The 12,024-nt window shown below is 35.9% G+C and overlaps 1 protein-coding gene across 10 annotated transcripts in view; it reads right to left on the reverse strand.

The window, feature by feature from the left end:
- Positions 1-12,024, reverse strand: part of Akap13 (A-kinase anchoring protein 13) — a 358,212-nt gene that overhangs the window by 128,888 nt on the left and 217,300 nt on the right. The gene's annotated exons all lie outside the window — the stretch shown is intronic.

Here is a 12,024-nt window from a genome sequence, read left to right on the forward strand (position 1 = left end):
TGTGTCTTAACATTTTTGTGACCAAGAAAGTCACCTGCCTGGGACTTCCTTGCCATTCGGTCTCTCATTCATATTAACTGGATCTTGAATATGGCTGTTACTTCATTTGCTTGCTTTCCTACTATTCCAGACCTTTCTAGCTGTTGCCCTAATCCAACATCCTCAAGGGCAGACCTATTATAAAATGTACTTACTTCAGGCATTCTCTTACTTGGATTGGATTATAAATGGGTTGGGAGGAAAATGAAGGAAGCGGAACAGAGTGAAGAAAAATAAAATAAAAAACCAAAAAGGAGTAGAGAAAGAAAAGGAAAGCCGGAGAAAAATCCAGAAAAAGGAGGATTTTTCTCTTCCCAGGAGGAACTGACAGGCACTTTTTCTTTGAGTTGGCCAGACCAGTCCTTATACTTGGACAGAGTAAACACAGGACTTCAAATACTATGACAGAAAGGAATAAAAGAGATTTAACATCCTAATTTCGGTCAATACTTCAAAGTTGGTGAAAAGGTTTTTTAGGAACTATAAAAGGGGTACAGAAGATCTGATAAGTCACCAGGTCCTCAGGCCAGACATTTAAATCACTAACTAGCTTAAATGAGAGAAATAAGAAAAACCCAGCTAAGAATGCAAGGATTGTTTGAATCTGTTAACACACCACAATTTCAGTTACATCCAAACTCCAAGCCTTTTCTCTCTCCCATCCTACCCTAGCACATGGCAGGCATGAAGGTAGACTTTTCCAGAGCCCCTAGTGAGCATTGGCTCTATAATGTTATCAATATGTACAATGAAACAGATGCTGCTTTTCAGTAGAGATGACGCTACAAAGTAGCAGAAACAAGACAATTAGAGAGATTAAAAAGTTGTAAATAAAATTCTGGCTCAGGTTTACTAAAAGTATGGGAATCTGGTCAGGGATTTAGAAATACTTTCAAGATGTGTGATCCACAGCAAGATTGAAAGGCCTTGTAGGCTTTAGTGTATAGAAAAACTAATTATTTATTATCTTTTCTGTAACAACTTTCACTAAGCTATAATTTAGAACTCTCTCATCTCTTCATATGAAACAAAGCTGCCTCCCCTCTGTCCTCAATATGGTTTGTTCCTTGCTGCCACTCCCTTCTGTTTTAATGAGAATCAAATGTTTCCTGTTTCCAAGGTTCCCAGGCATCTCTCTAGGGATCAGAGATACTTTAATCATCATTAAGCCTTCCTATTCCAAGCCTAACTAATGACTTAAATGTAGACAATCTACCAATTTAACAGATATTTTCTGCCTTGCAGTAGAAGCAAACAAAAGAAATATATAACAAGGTTTCTGTCCTCAGGAAGTTTATGTAACTGGGAGAAACTTGTTTCAAAATAATATAATTTTCTGAAATAGCCCTGATTACTATTTGTGACATATAACTTAACCTTGTTTTACTTCTATCTGTAGGCTTTGTGGTATAGGATATAAATCTAGATTTTCTATCTTTTCTGAACACAAAAACATTGTTCTTACATTTTCTGTTCCTTCTTGGAGAACAAATACTCTGGGTGGGGAAAAATTGCTAAGGGGGTGGGTAGGGGTGTCTGTTTTGCTTTCCCCTCTGGATCTGTTCAGCATTCTCCAACAGAAGAAAGATTCTGTGCTTTTGCTGCTGATGTGACAATTCCAAGTTTTTATGAAAAACATCTGGAACCACTGAACAGTTATTCCGTTAGGATTTTAAAAACCAGCAACCAATCATTTCATATCTAAACCAGAGCTGAGAGTTACAAACTTAAAGGAGGTTTTGTGTATATTTCCTCTTTGCTTTAATTTTGGGAACTTGTAATAGTAGTTATTTACAATATTAATTCTATCTCCCTTTCTGTGCCTACTATCCCACCTTCCCTCCACAACAGGGTGTTACCAAGTTCAAGAAGCAACTACACTGTCTCACACCACAGCCTCCACATACATTCTTTTTTTTTTTTTTTTAGCAGGGGTGAGTACTGTGGATTGAACTCAAGGGCACTAGACCACTGAACCACATCCCCAGCTCTATTATTGTATTTTATTTAGAGACAGGGTCTCACTAAGTTGTTTAGTGCCTTGCTGTTGCTGAGGGTGGCTTTGCACCCAAGATCCTCCTGCCTCAGCCTCCTGAACTGCTGGAATTACAGAAGTGTGTCACCACATACAGCTCAACATACATTCTTAAACATGCCAGGAAACAAAGTTTAAAAGTATTTTATACATCTTAATGTAACTAGAGCATTCTGATCATGAATTAAATTTTATCTTTACTTATTTAAACTACAAGATCTAATAATACCTTAGTCAAACTGTTCAACATTTGTAATGGGTCAACACTGTGGGTCCTTTTAGTTCTAGTTAGGGCAGAGAGGTCCTTCTGGAGTCCCACAGCAAAGCTTCTGAGTTAGGACACCACCTAGTGGACATGCTGAACACCCAGACAGAACACCACAGGCTGGTAAGAGGGTGGTGTGAGGACACTCCAAAACGAACAAAGGAGTAGTAGTATTTGACTGGGGACTGGTTTAATGAGTCACAAATAATCTATTTAGTCTCTTCAGGAAATACAAGATACTAAAGTGAAAATCAAGGGTTCTTTGTTTTCCTAAGTACTATCTAAGAAGAGTTCATTAATTCTCTGAGTAACTTAGGATACAGATTAACTCTCTAGACTTAGATTTCTAGATTGAAAAAATGAGAGGGGTTCAATGCTGGATCTTATCTGAAGTTCCTTCTTGCTCTTATATTATATACTGTCAGTCTGATACTAAGAAATCTTTATCACTCGTACAGCTCACATGGATGTAAGTGGATTCAAAGGAATTAAGACATTCTCTCAAAATTTAAAGATGACATGCTGTAAAAACCATTCTTCTTGCATGTCTTCCACTTCTACTCTTCACATGAAATGGAAAGAAAGGAAAGGTTTTACCACAGTTGACAGTTTTCATTATTCTATGATCTCATTAACTTAAAAATAGTGAGCCATCCAGTATTTCTGACAATTTTATTTATTCCTCATAAAGAGCTATAAAGTAGTCAGGTGTAGTGGCATGCACCTGTAGAACCAGTTACTTGGGAGGCTGAAGCAGGGAAATTTCAAGTCCAGGAGTTCAAGGTCAGTCTGGGCAATGAGACCAGGGTCTCAACCACCACCACCATGATCATCATCATCAAAACAACAAGAGTTAGTACTACTTTACAACCGAAGAAAAGAAGCATCCAAAGTTTAAATCAGTTGTACAAAGTCACAAAACTAATGAGTTTGCATTAAATTTGGTCAATCTTGCTTTCAACTACATATCTTATTTTGTGACTTGAGAAATGCCTCAAATTAAAAGAAATAAAACTAAAATGGAGAAAGCCTAAGATAAAATTTGGGGAAAGAAAGCTTAGAGCTCATTACTCACCATCAATAGTCCTGTATTTGATTTTACATAAATGCCAAAGGACAGGAAAAGATGTCATTTTTAAAATAAAAAGACAAATGATTCCTCAAAGCATAAAGTATGTCATTGCATTAAACAGACTCAATTTCTTTATAAATATTTTAATATATTGTAGTTTTTTTAAGTTTCTCACTGTAGTAATATCTTACAAAAGTCAGAATGAACACAACTAAAACGGACTAAAAGATCTCTGGATGATGTCCATTGTCATTCAGGTGTTCTAAAGAATGAAAGGGTATATTGATTCTAGTTTTTCTTTTTGAGACAAACATTAGTTATTTCTTATGGTGGAAGTTCAAATAGTTGAAGAAACCCATCATGACTCATCACCCTCCTCAAAGATAATCTTTTGGATCAAGATGCCCACAGTTGTTCAAACCTCTGGCAATAGGATACTTGGTGGAGCACTATTTATTGACGGTCCATCTTGTAATACGGAAGCTCAAGACAAAATCCTCCAAAATGGCTTACACCAGATAATTAAGATCAAATTGGTTTTCAACATAAGTATCTCAATCACTAGAAGGATAGCTTATTATAAAATAAGCTTACTTCCTTTATCTTTTTTTTCAGTTTGACTTTTTTCAAAGCAGATCTCCACCATACTAAAACCTTGTGGTTTTGTTGCAAAATTCTCTATATCCTTTCACACTTATTCTCTTTTTATCCTACAAAGACTATCTTGTATCTACATTCTATCAATGAAACAACAGTTGTTCTTCAAACCATTTCATCTAGAATCTTGAAAAGCAAGCCTAACAATGAAACCCAGACACTGTCACTAAAAGCTTCCCCTGGAAGGACAGCAATACATCTCTCAGCAATCCTGAGAAAGTGCTGTTTCATCAGACACAAAACTAACTAAAACCTGAGTCACATTTCCTCATCTTCTATGAAATAGGGTAAAATTTAATATAAATTTCTTGCTGAAATTAATACATACTAGATTTATGGCATTATCTTATTCGATCTGTCTAATAATCCTATCAAAAAGGAAAATGAAACACTTGCACGCTGTGTACTGTTGGATAGCCATTTCTCTCTGCAGTCATGAATTGTACCTGAAACCAGATTCCAAAGACTGCCATATCTGATTTACTATAAATCATATTTACTGTTATTTTTTAATCTTCTAGCAGCATTTTTTTCATAATCTCAAGAGCATCATATAAGACAGCCTAAAACTGACAAATTAAGAACAAAAGCTACTCTAATTTTTTTCTTCATAAAGTACACAAGATTTCATATGCAGAGTTCTTACTAACTTCATGAAACCTGTTAGGTGCAAACTTTTGAGTAAAATAACCATAAATAATAGCATCCTCCCTGCTCCAGGCATTAGTGGTAAGGAGGACATGCTCTCTGTTTTTCCTATCTATCTATCTATCTATCTATCTATCTATCTATCTATCTATCTATTGGTACTGCAGATTGAACCCAGGGTTGCTTAATCACTGAGACACAACCCCAGCCCTTTTTTGTATGTTTTATTTTGAGACAGGGTCTTGCTAAGTTGCTTGGTACCTAAGTTGCTGAGGCTGGCTTTGAATTTGCAATTCTCCTGCCTCAGCCTCCAGAATGGCTGGGATTACAGCTGTACACCACCGTGCCCAGCTCACTTTTTACTCTTAAACATGTTAACCATACTATCAAATAGCCAATTCAAATAATTCATATCATTTTGCTATTTCCCCACCCAAATGGCTTGTATAAACATATACAAACTAGAAGCAGTCACCAATTACAAAGCTGTTACAGAAATTGGATGAGAAATGACAGTAGCTTGAATTCAGGTGATGAGAGTGGAGATCTAGAAAGAAACTGAGCATCTAAAGACATTTAATAACCTTATCAAGGTATAAGGCACTGGGGTAAGAGGATGAAGAAAAGAAGTGTCACAGCTGACTAGGTTTCTGGCCTGGGCAACTAGTTAAAAGGTGAAATGGAGAAGTAGGTGGCAACATGAGATTAGTTCAGTTTTGGACATGGTGAATCTGAGTCATCTCATAGAATACCAGTGGAACTCTGATCAGCAGTAGAATTACTGTTACAGGAACTCAGGAGAAGGGATGGGAAATTAGGCAAACAGATTTAGAAATCAATATATACATGTACTATTAAAGAAACTAAAAGAAAGTATTTCAAATAAAAAATGGTAAACAGTTCCAAATGCTATGAAAAGATCAAGCAAATAAAAGATGTATTTTGCTATGCAAACATCTCACAGACCTTGGTGACGATAGTTCTGGTGTAGTTATAGGATGTTCAACACAAGATTTAAATATTCTACCATTTCATAGGTGAAAAATTAAGTTCTGTCTCTGAGCGTATACTCATTTCTTTCTGGTTTTCTCTTAGGATTTCTTTTCTTTAGAGAAAGTACCTTCAGTGAATCCTTATATAATGGTTGCTATCAAGTGGCTAACCTGGTAATAAATACTGTACAGCTAAGAATTCAATTAAGCACTAACTGAGAAAAAGAGCCATTAACACGAAGTGATCTCTATGCAAGATGTATGATTGTCCTTTCATATGCTTCCAATTCTATTCAAAACACCTGCCACAGAGACCAAAAGAGAACCCCGGAGGTGCACATCCTGGCTGGGAATAAGTTCATACTAGCTAGAGGAGAAATATTTGGCAATGAAATGAAAAAAGAATGAAGAAACCAACAAGAAATTCCATTTCCATATGACTGTCTATGAAAATAATAAACTTGATTCTATAAAATAAAGGCAATGAGGTAAAGGAAATCAATGCTAACATTTACTGACCAGAATTTCCTAAATGGATTTTGTCATCACCAGGATGTGATGGTTCATTAGTAGCAAATTAATGATTATCAGCCAAATGTATTTATCAATTCAACAAATATTTAAGTGTCTCCCGTAGGTAAGTTGCTCCCATAAGGTGTCATGAGATATAAGCATGCATGAGAAATTCTAGGTCCCCAAGAAAAACATGGTGGGGGCAAATACAGGACATCAAGGGTACAGAGTACAGATAAAATGCAGAATTTCAGCGAAATAAATGAAGATCTTTGGCTAAAACAATCAGGAAAAGAAGTATCATTAAAGATGATAATTAAGCTGGTGGAGGGTGGGGGGAAGGCCTGTAATCCCAGCAGCTTGGGAGGCTGAGGCAAGAGGATCTCAAGTTCAAAGTCAGCCTCAGCAATTTAGCAAGACCCTGCTGCAAAATAAAAAAAACATAAAAAGGGCTGGAGATGTGGCTCAGTGGTTAAGCACCACTGGGTTCAATCTTTGGTGTCTCCCCGCCCCCCCAAAAAAAGATTGACATAAAGAGAGTGAAAGAGAAAATGGGAGGAAGAAGGCAGACACATATCAAGAACATGAGTGAAGGTTCTAAAGCTAATGAATGTAGGCATGACAAAGGAATAGCAAGATGTCTAGTTACACGCATTGGGCTTGGATAAGACATGCTGACATTAGACTGGAAAAACATTAACAGTTAGGTTACAGAAGCACATGATGCCCTGTTGAAGAGTTTTATACCTATGCAGAGGCAAGTGGGAGCTAGTAAACACATCTGAGCAGAAGTATTATGGTTTGTTTTGTAATTCAGGATGAAGATATAAAAATTTTTAGCTTTATCCAGTCTAATCTCCCTTTTCTGAATTTTATCCTGCTTCGTGATCCTTATCCAATCTCATTTTCTAGTATGGTTCATGTATCTAAGCTTCCAAAATTAATTTCTACTTTAATTCTCCTGGCTCACATAACTCTGGTTTGTGGAATTCCTTACCTTGTCTATTTTAGCTGAAACTCACCTTTCAAATACCACTTTGCTTATTTAGCTCTCCCTACCTATATCAGCCCTCATTATAACTCTCCTTTGTATAACTCTGGTGCCTGGACTCTGAAGCACTGACTTTATGGTGTTCTGCCCTGTACTGTTTATCACTGCTGTATGTTGATCCAACTAAGTAAAAGATGAACTCCTTAAAAGTAACAGTCATTTCTTTAACTTTTCTCTCAGAGTCACCCAAACAGTGTAAGACATCCCCAGGCCAGATTACTAGCAGATTATATCTTCATTCACTACAACAGTCACACCCAATGGCTGACCAAATTTAGTTATTAAATAAGAGAGAGAAAAAAACTTCAATGTTAACATACATAAAAAGTGAGTATTGTAAGCTGGGCACAGTGGCTCAAGCCTGTAATCCCAGACGCTCAGGAGGCAGAGGTAGGAGGATTGCAAAGTTCAAAGTCAAGCCTCAGCAATTTAACAAGTCCCTAAGCAACCTAGTGAAACTCTGTCTCAAAATAAAATATAAAAATGGGGTGGGGATATGTGTCAGTGGTTAAGCTTCCTGGGTTTGACCTCCAGTACTTAAATAAATAAAATAAAATAAAATAAAAGGTGAACAGTCTTATAAAAAAAAAAAAAGGTTCTGAATTTAAAGGATAAAAATCCTGGCCAGACATGAAGACTATTCAAAATAACTATAACCTTAGGAAAAATCTGAATTCAATAAAAAATGAAAATGTACTACTTTAGGAAATTACCTATTCTTTGTATTTTTCTCTTCACAGCAAAAAAGAATAGCTCTAGCATAGTCATTCAGTCAAATAAGCCAAACAATGAGTCAGCTTCCCATGGAAGACTTTCCTCATCCCTCCAGGCAAACACATACCACTGTACAGTCATGCTTTCCCCCCACAAAAATAGAGGTACAACTTGCTCCTTTATCTAAAAGACAAAAGCAAAGAAAAAAGGAGAATCTCTTTCTTGAAAAAGTCCACTTTTCAACACTACTGTCAGGTTAGTTTGGGATGGCATTTGCTTATTCCCAAAGCAATAAACTTGGTTCTGCTAATTTCATAGACTGTTATTTGTAGCTTATATTTAATAATTTATTCAAACAGAAGAGATATTTTAATATTCTGCAATTTTTTTTAAAAAAGTGTAGTGTAACTCTTGTTCACCTTAGACAAAATTGTGAGAATTTCTTCACAAAATATGCTTAAATGGAAGGACATGCTCTATTACTTAAATGCATACATGCGGAGATGTCTTATATAGTAAACATGAAAAGGAAGTGAAGGGATGACTGAGCAGCTTAATGAGTTTATTAATCTAACACAACAGTTAAGAGCTTGAACTCTGGAGCCAGACTGCTTTGAGCAAGTTATATAACCTTTCTATTCCTCAGTTTCACACCTGTAAAATGGGGATAAAAAATAAAGCAAATAGTAAAAGAAAAGGGTTGTTATGAGGAATGAACATAAGAATACAGTGTTTGTGGCTTATTAGTTGCTATGGAATGTTTGCTTCATGAGATTCATTATACTTTAACCTTATTAAAAATGTTTAAGTCAGCCTGTAAGGGTGCAAGGGTGCATATAAGATAAAACCAGGTGATTACGGTAAATTCTGACTAAATTCAGAACTGAAAAAAAAAAAAAAACAAAACTTGGCTTTGAATTAGACCATCATGTTGCCTCTGAATATATTTTGTACCAGGGAACAGGAAAGCAGAGAGAAGGAAAAATTCTTGATTATTACTAACTAATCCAGAAACTATGACTAAAGCAGTTAAGGGTATCTGAATGCCATGGTGCTTAATGAGGCAATTCCTTAAAAGTCAGAATAGGACTGAGAACATAGGAAGAGTTAAGTCTTAGGGAAAAGGGGGTGGGGGAAGCCTCTTCATCTGAGGCAAAGGGAAAGAAGTATGAAAAGACAGATATTTATAGATTTTTCTTGGCCAACTGACAAGTGCCTAATTTTGACTAAACTTAAATGTTCCTGAAATAACCCTTACCCAGAAGGCTGAGCTACCAGTGTGAACCATGGGAACAAAGAGCATTTGGCTTTAAAGGAGGGTCTCTGGGAACAAAGTCTAACATGGTGACTACTTTCTGGCTGTTCTCACCACTCCTTCCCTCTTTATGCAAAACCCAAAAAAAGGCATCTTTAAGACCTCCTCAAATGCTATCACATCCATGACGCATCCACTGAACACCTTAGTCAAAAAACTGGCCTGTCTTTCCTTTGATTCAATTAGAATTATATTAGCATTCACCCATCCATAATCACAGTAATGAGTGCCTGTTGTACAAGCCTGGTGGAATAAGACATGACCTATTTAGCATTCAACACAAATGGTACCTGTATGAATAAATACAGTAGTCTCCCTTTATCTGGGAGGTATATGTTCCAAGATCCCCAGTAAATGCCTGAAACCACAAATAGTATGGAATCCAAAATGCACTTTTTTTCTTTCCTATATGCCTTGCATCATCACCACATGGTATCAGAGTTAAACTGCCCTTACATGTTTTATGCCCTTGAGCCTCCTTGGCACTACTACTCTTGTAATTTAGGGCCATTACTAAGTAAATAAGTGTCACTCAAACTCAAGTTCTGCAATACCATGACAGCTGATCTGATAACCAAGATGGTTACTAAATGAGTAATAGGTAGCATATACAGTGTGGATGCACCAGACAAAGGAATGTTTATGTCTTCAGTAGGATGAGGCAAGATGGCGTGAGATTTCATCTGGGTATTCAATACAGCACACACATTTAAAATTTATGAACTGTTTATTTCTTCAATTTTCCATTTAATACTTTCAGACTTATAGCTGATCTCAGGTAAATGGAGCCAAGGGACATGAAGCGGTGGTTAAAGGGGAACTATATCCATCTCTGTGTCTAAAGACAGCCTTTCTGGTAGAAAGTCCATTCCAAGCGGCAGACTGATATCGGTGCAGGCAATCCAGATTCACAAACTCCTTTATTAAAAAAACCCACATACCTATGGACTTCTGATTCGGATAGACTAAAAAAAAAGGGGGCATCTACTCTGCTACTATGAACGAATGGCATTAGAACTTATCAAGAAATGATCCTACCCAAAATTAATCAGTAAATGGAAGAAATTCTCTGCTTACTCTGAACACTTTTTTTAAAAAAAACATTTAAGCCACTTTATTGAGATATGACTGACATACAAAAAGTTATATAATGTATACATCTTAATAAGTTTGAGAATAAATGAGTTTTTAAAATATAAACTTCATCTATATTTTCTGTGGGTTATGAAGGTCATTTATTCTGGCAATTTGCCTGACTAAACACATACTATTTTTAGAATATTTTATTTGTTCATAATTATTAATAGACTGATATCCTAGTGCCTTTCCAAATATGTGAATGTCTCCTTGTAGAATTAATGTGAATGCTTTTAATATACAACTTGCAAAAAGAAAGCCACTATTCTCAGTAAAACTTTAATTACACTCTGCCCAAAATGACCAATTATTCAAGATCAAGTTTCATGGAACCATTTTGGTAATTTCTCCAAATATAATGGGATATGTATGTATATTTAATGGCTCAGAAGATTCTATAGCATTGACTGGTTGTGTGATATGTCAAGGACAACATATCTAGCAAATGACGTAACCCAAGAGGATTAAAGAACATGCAGTACTTTCAAAGCAACCCCTTGAGCACCCAGTGGGAGCAGGACAAATAAGGTCTTTGCATTGTTCCTCTAAATTTTCTTCTATAAAACTATTGTTAATCTCTCTCTTTCTCCTTCCTCTACAAAGATGTTATAATAAACATTAGTTGTATTAAAAAGAGCATGGCATTATTTAATTGGCTTATCATCATCTTTCTTTCAAACAAGTTTTCCTGGGTCCAAAGGTTCTGTGCCTCCAACTCTCATACACTGATAAATCTGAAAAGGTTTTTGACCTGCTCTATTTCACTATAAAGGCAATTATCCAAATTCTACATAGACAGAAAGATGAACCACCCTCTTGTTTCAATCCTAAATACACATATTAATACATTTCAACAAGGAACTTTCCATTCTCCACTTGATCTTTTAGCTCCAACTCCTGCCACAGTAATTAGGTAAGATTTTAACCTCAACTAACAAAATTTAAAGCTTCAAATATATCTGCTATGGAATGAGGATTTTAAAAGAATAGCAACTATATAAGGTTACCAGAGTCCTAAAGGAGAAAAATTTACTAATAAAAGGATGAAGTAAATATATATTTGCATATAGTGTATATGAAGAACTACTTAATAGAAAATGGTCAACTAATTTAGAGATCAGTCTTGCTGAAATCCCTGTATTCCTGTTTCTTTCAAGACACTCATCAAACATCAAATGTGGTGATATCACTGTGTGAGCCAATGTGATGGGTCAGTATGGATGAAAATATGACTGAATCAAGAGGCAGAGGAGTACCCAGTGCAGTACAGAGTGGGACATGAGAGTCATCACAACTCCACTGGACCTATGCTCCAGTGTTGGGAAGAAGAGCAAAATGGGAAGTCTCAGAGAGTAAAGAGGGCAGCCCAGGACAACACAACACATTCAATAAACATATTTTCATAAAAAAAAAAAGTTTCTTATGTTAAGAAATGAGTGAATTATTATTAATTAGTATAAATAAATATTTTAAATTTTGTTTAAATTAACATTTAGAAATATAATTCACACAAACAAAGGTTCTTTGGGGTTCTTAAAAATTTTAGAAGCATAAAGCAATCTGGAGACTGAAGAATATGTATGAGA

The sequence above is a fragment of the Sciurus carolinensis genome, chromosome 2, assembly GCF_902686445.1.
Source record: "Sciurus carolinensis chromosome 2, mSciCar1.2, whole genome shotgun sequence".
NCBI classification, from domain to species: Eukaryota; Metazoa; Chordata; class Mammalia; order Rodentia; family Sciuridae; genus Sciurus; species Sciurus carolinensis.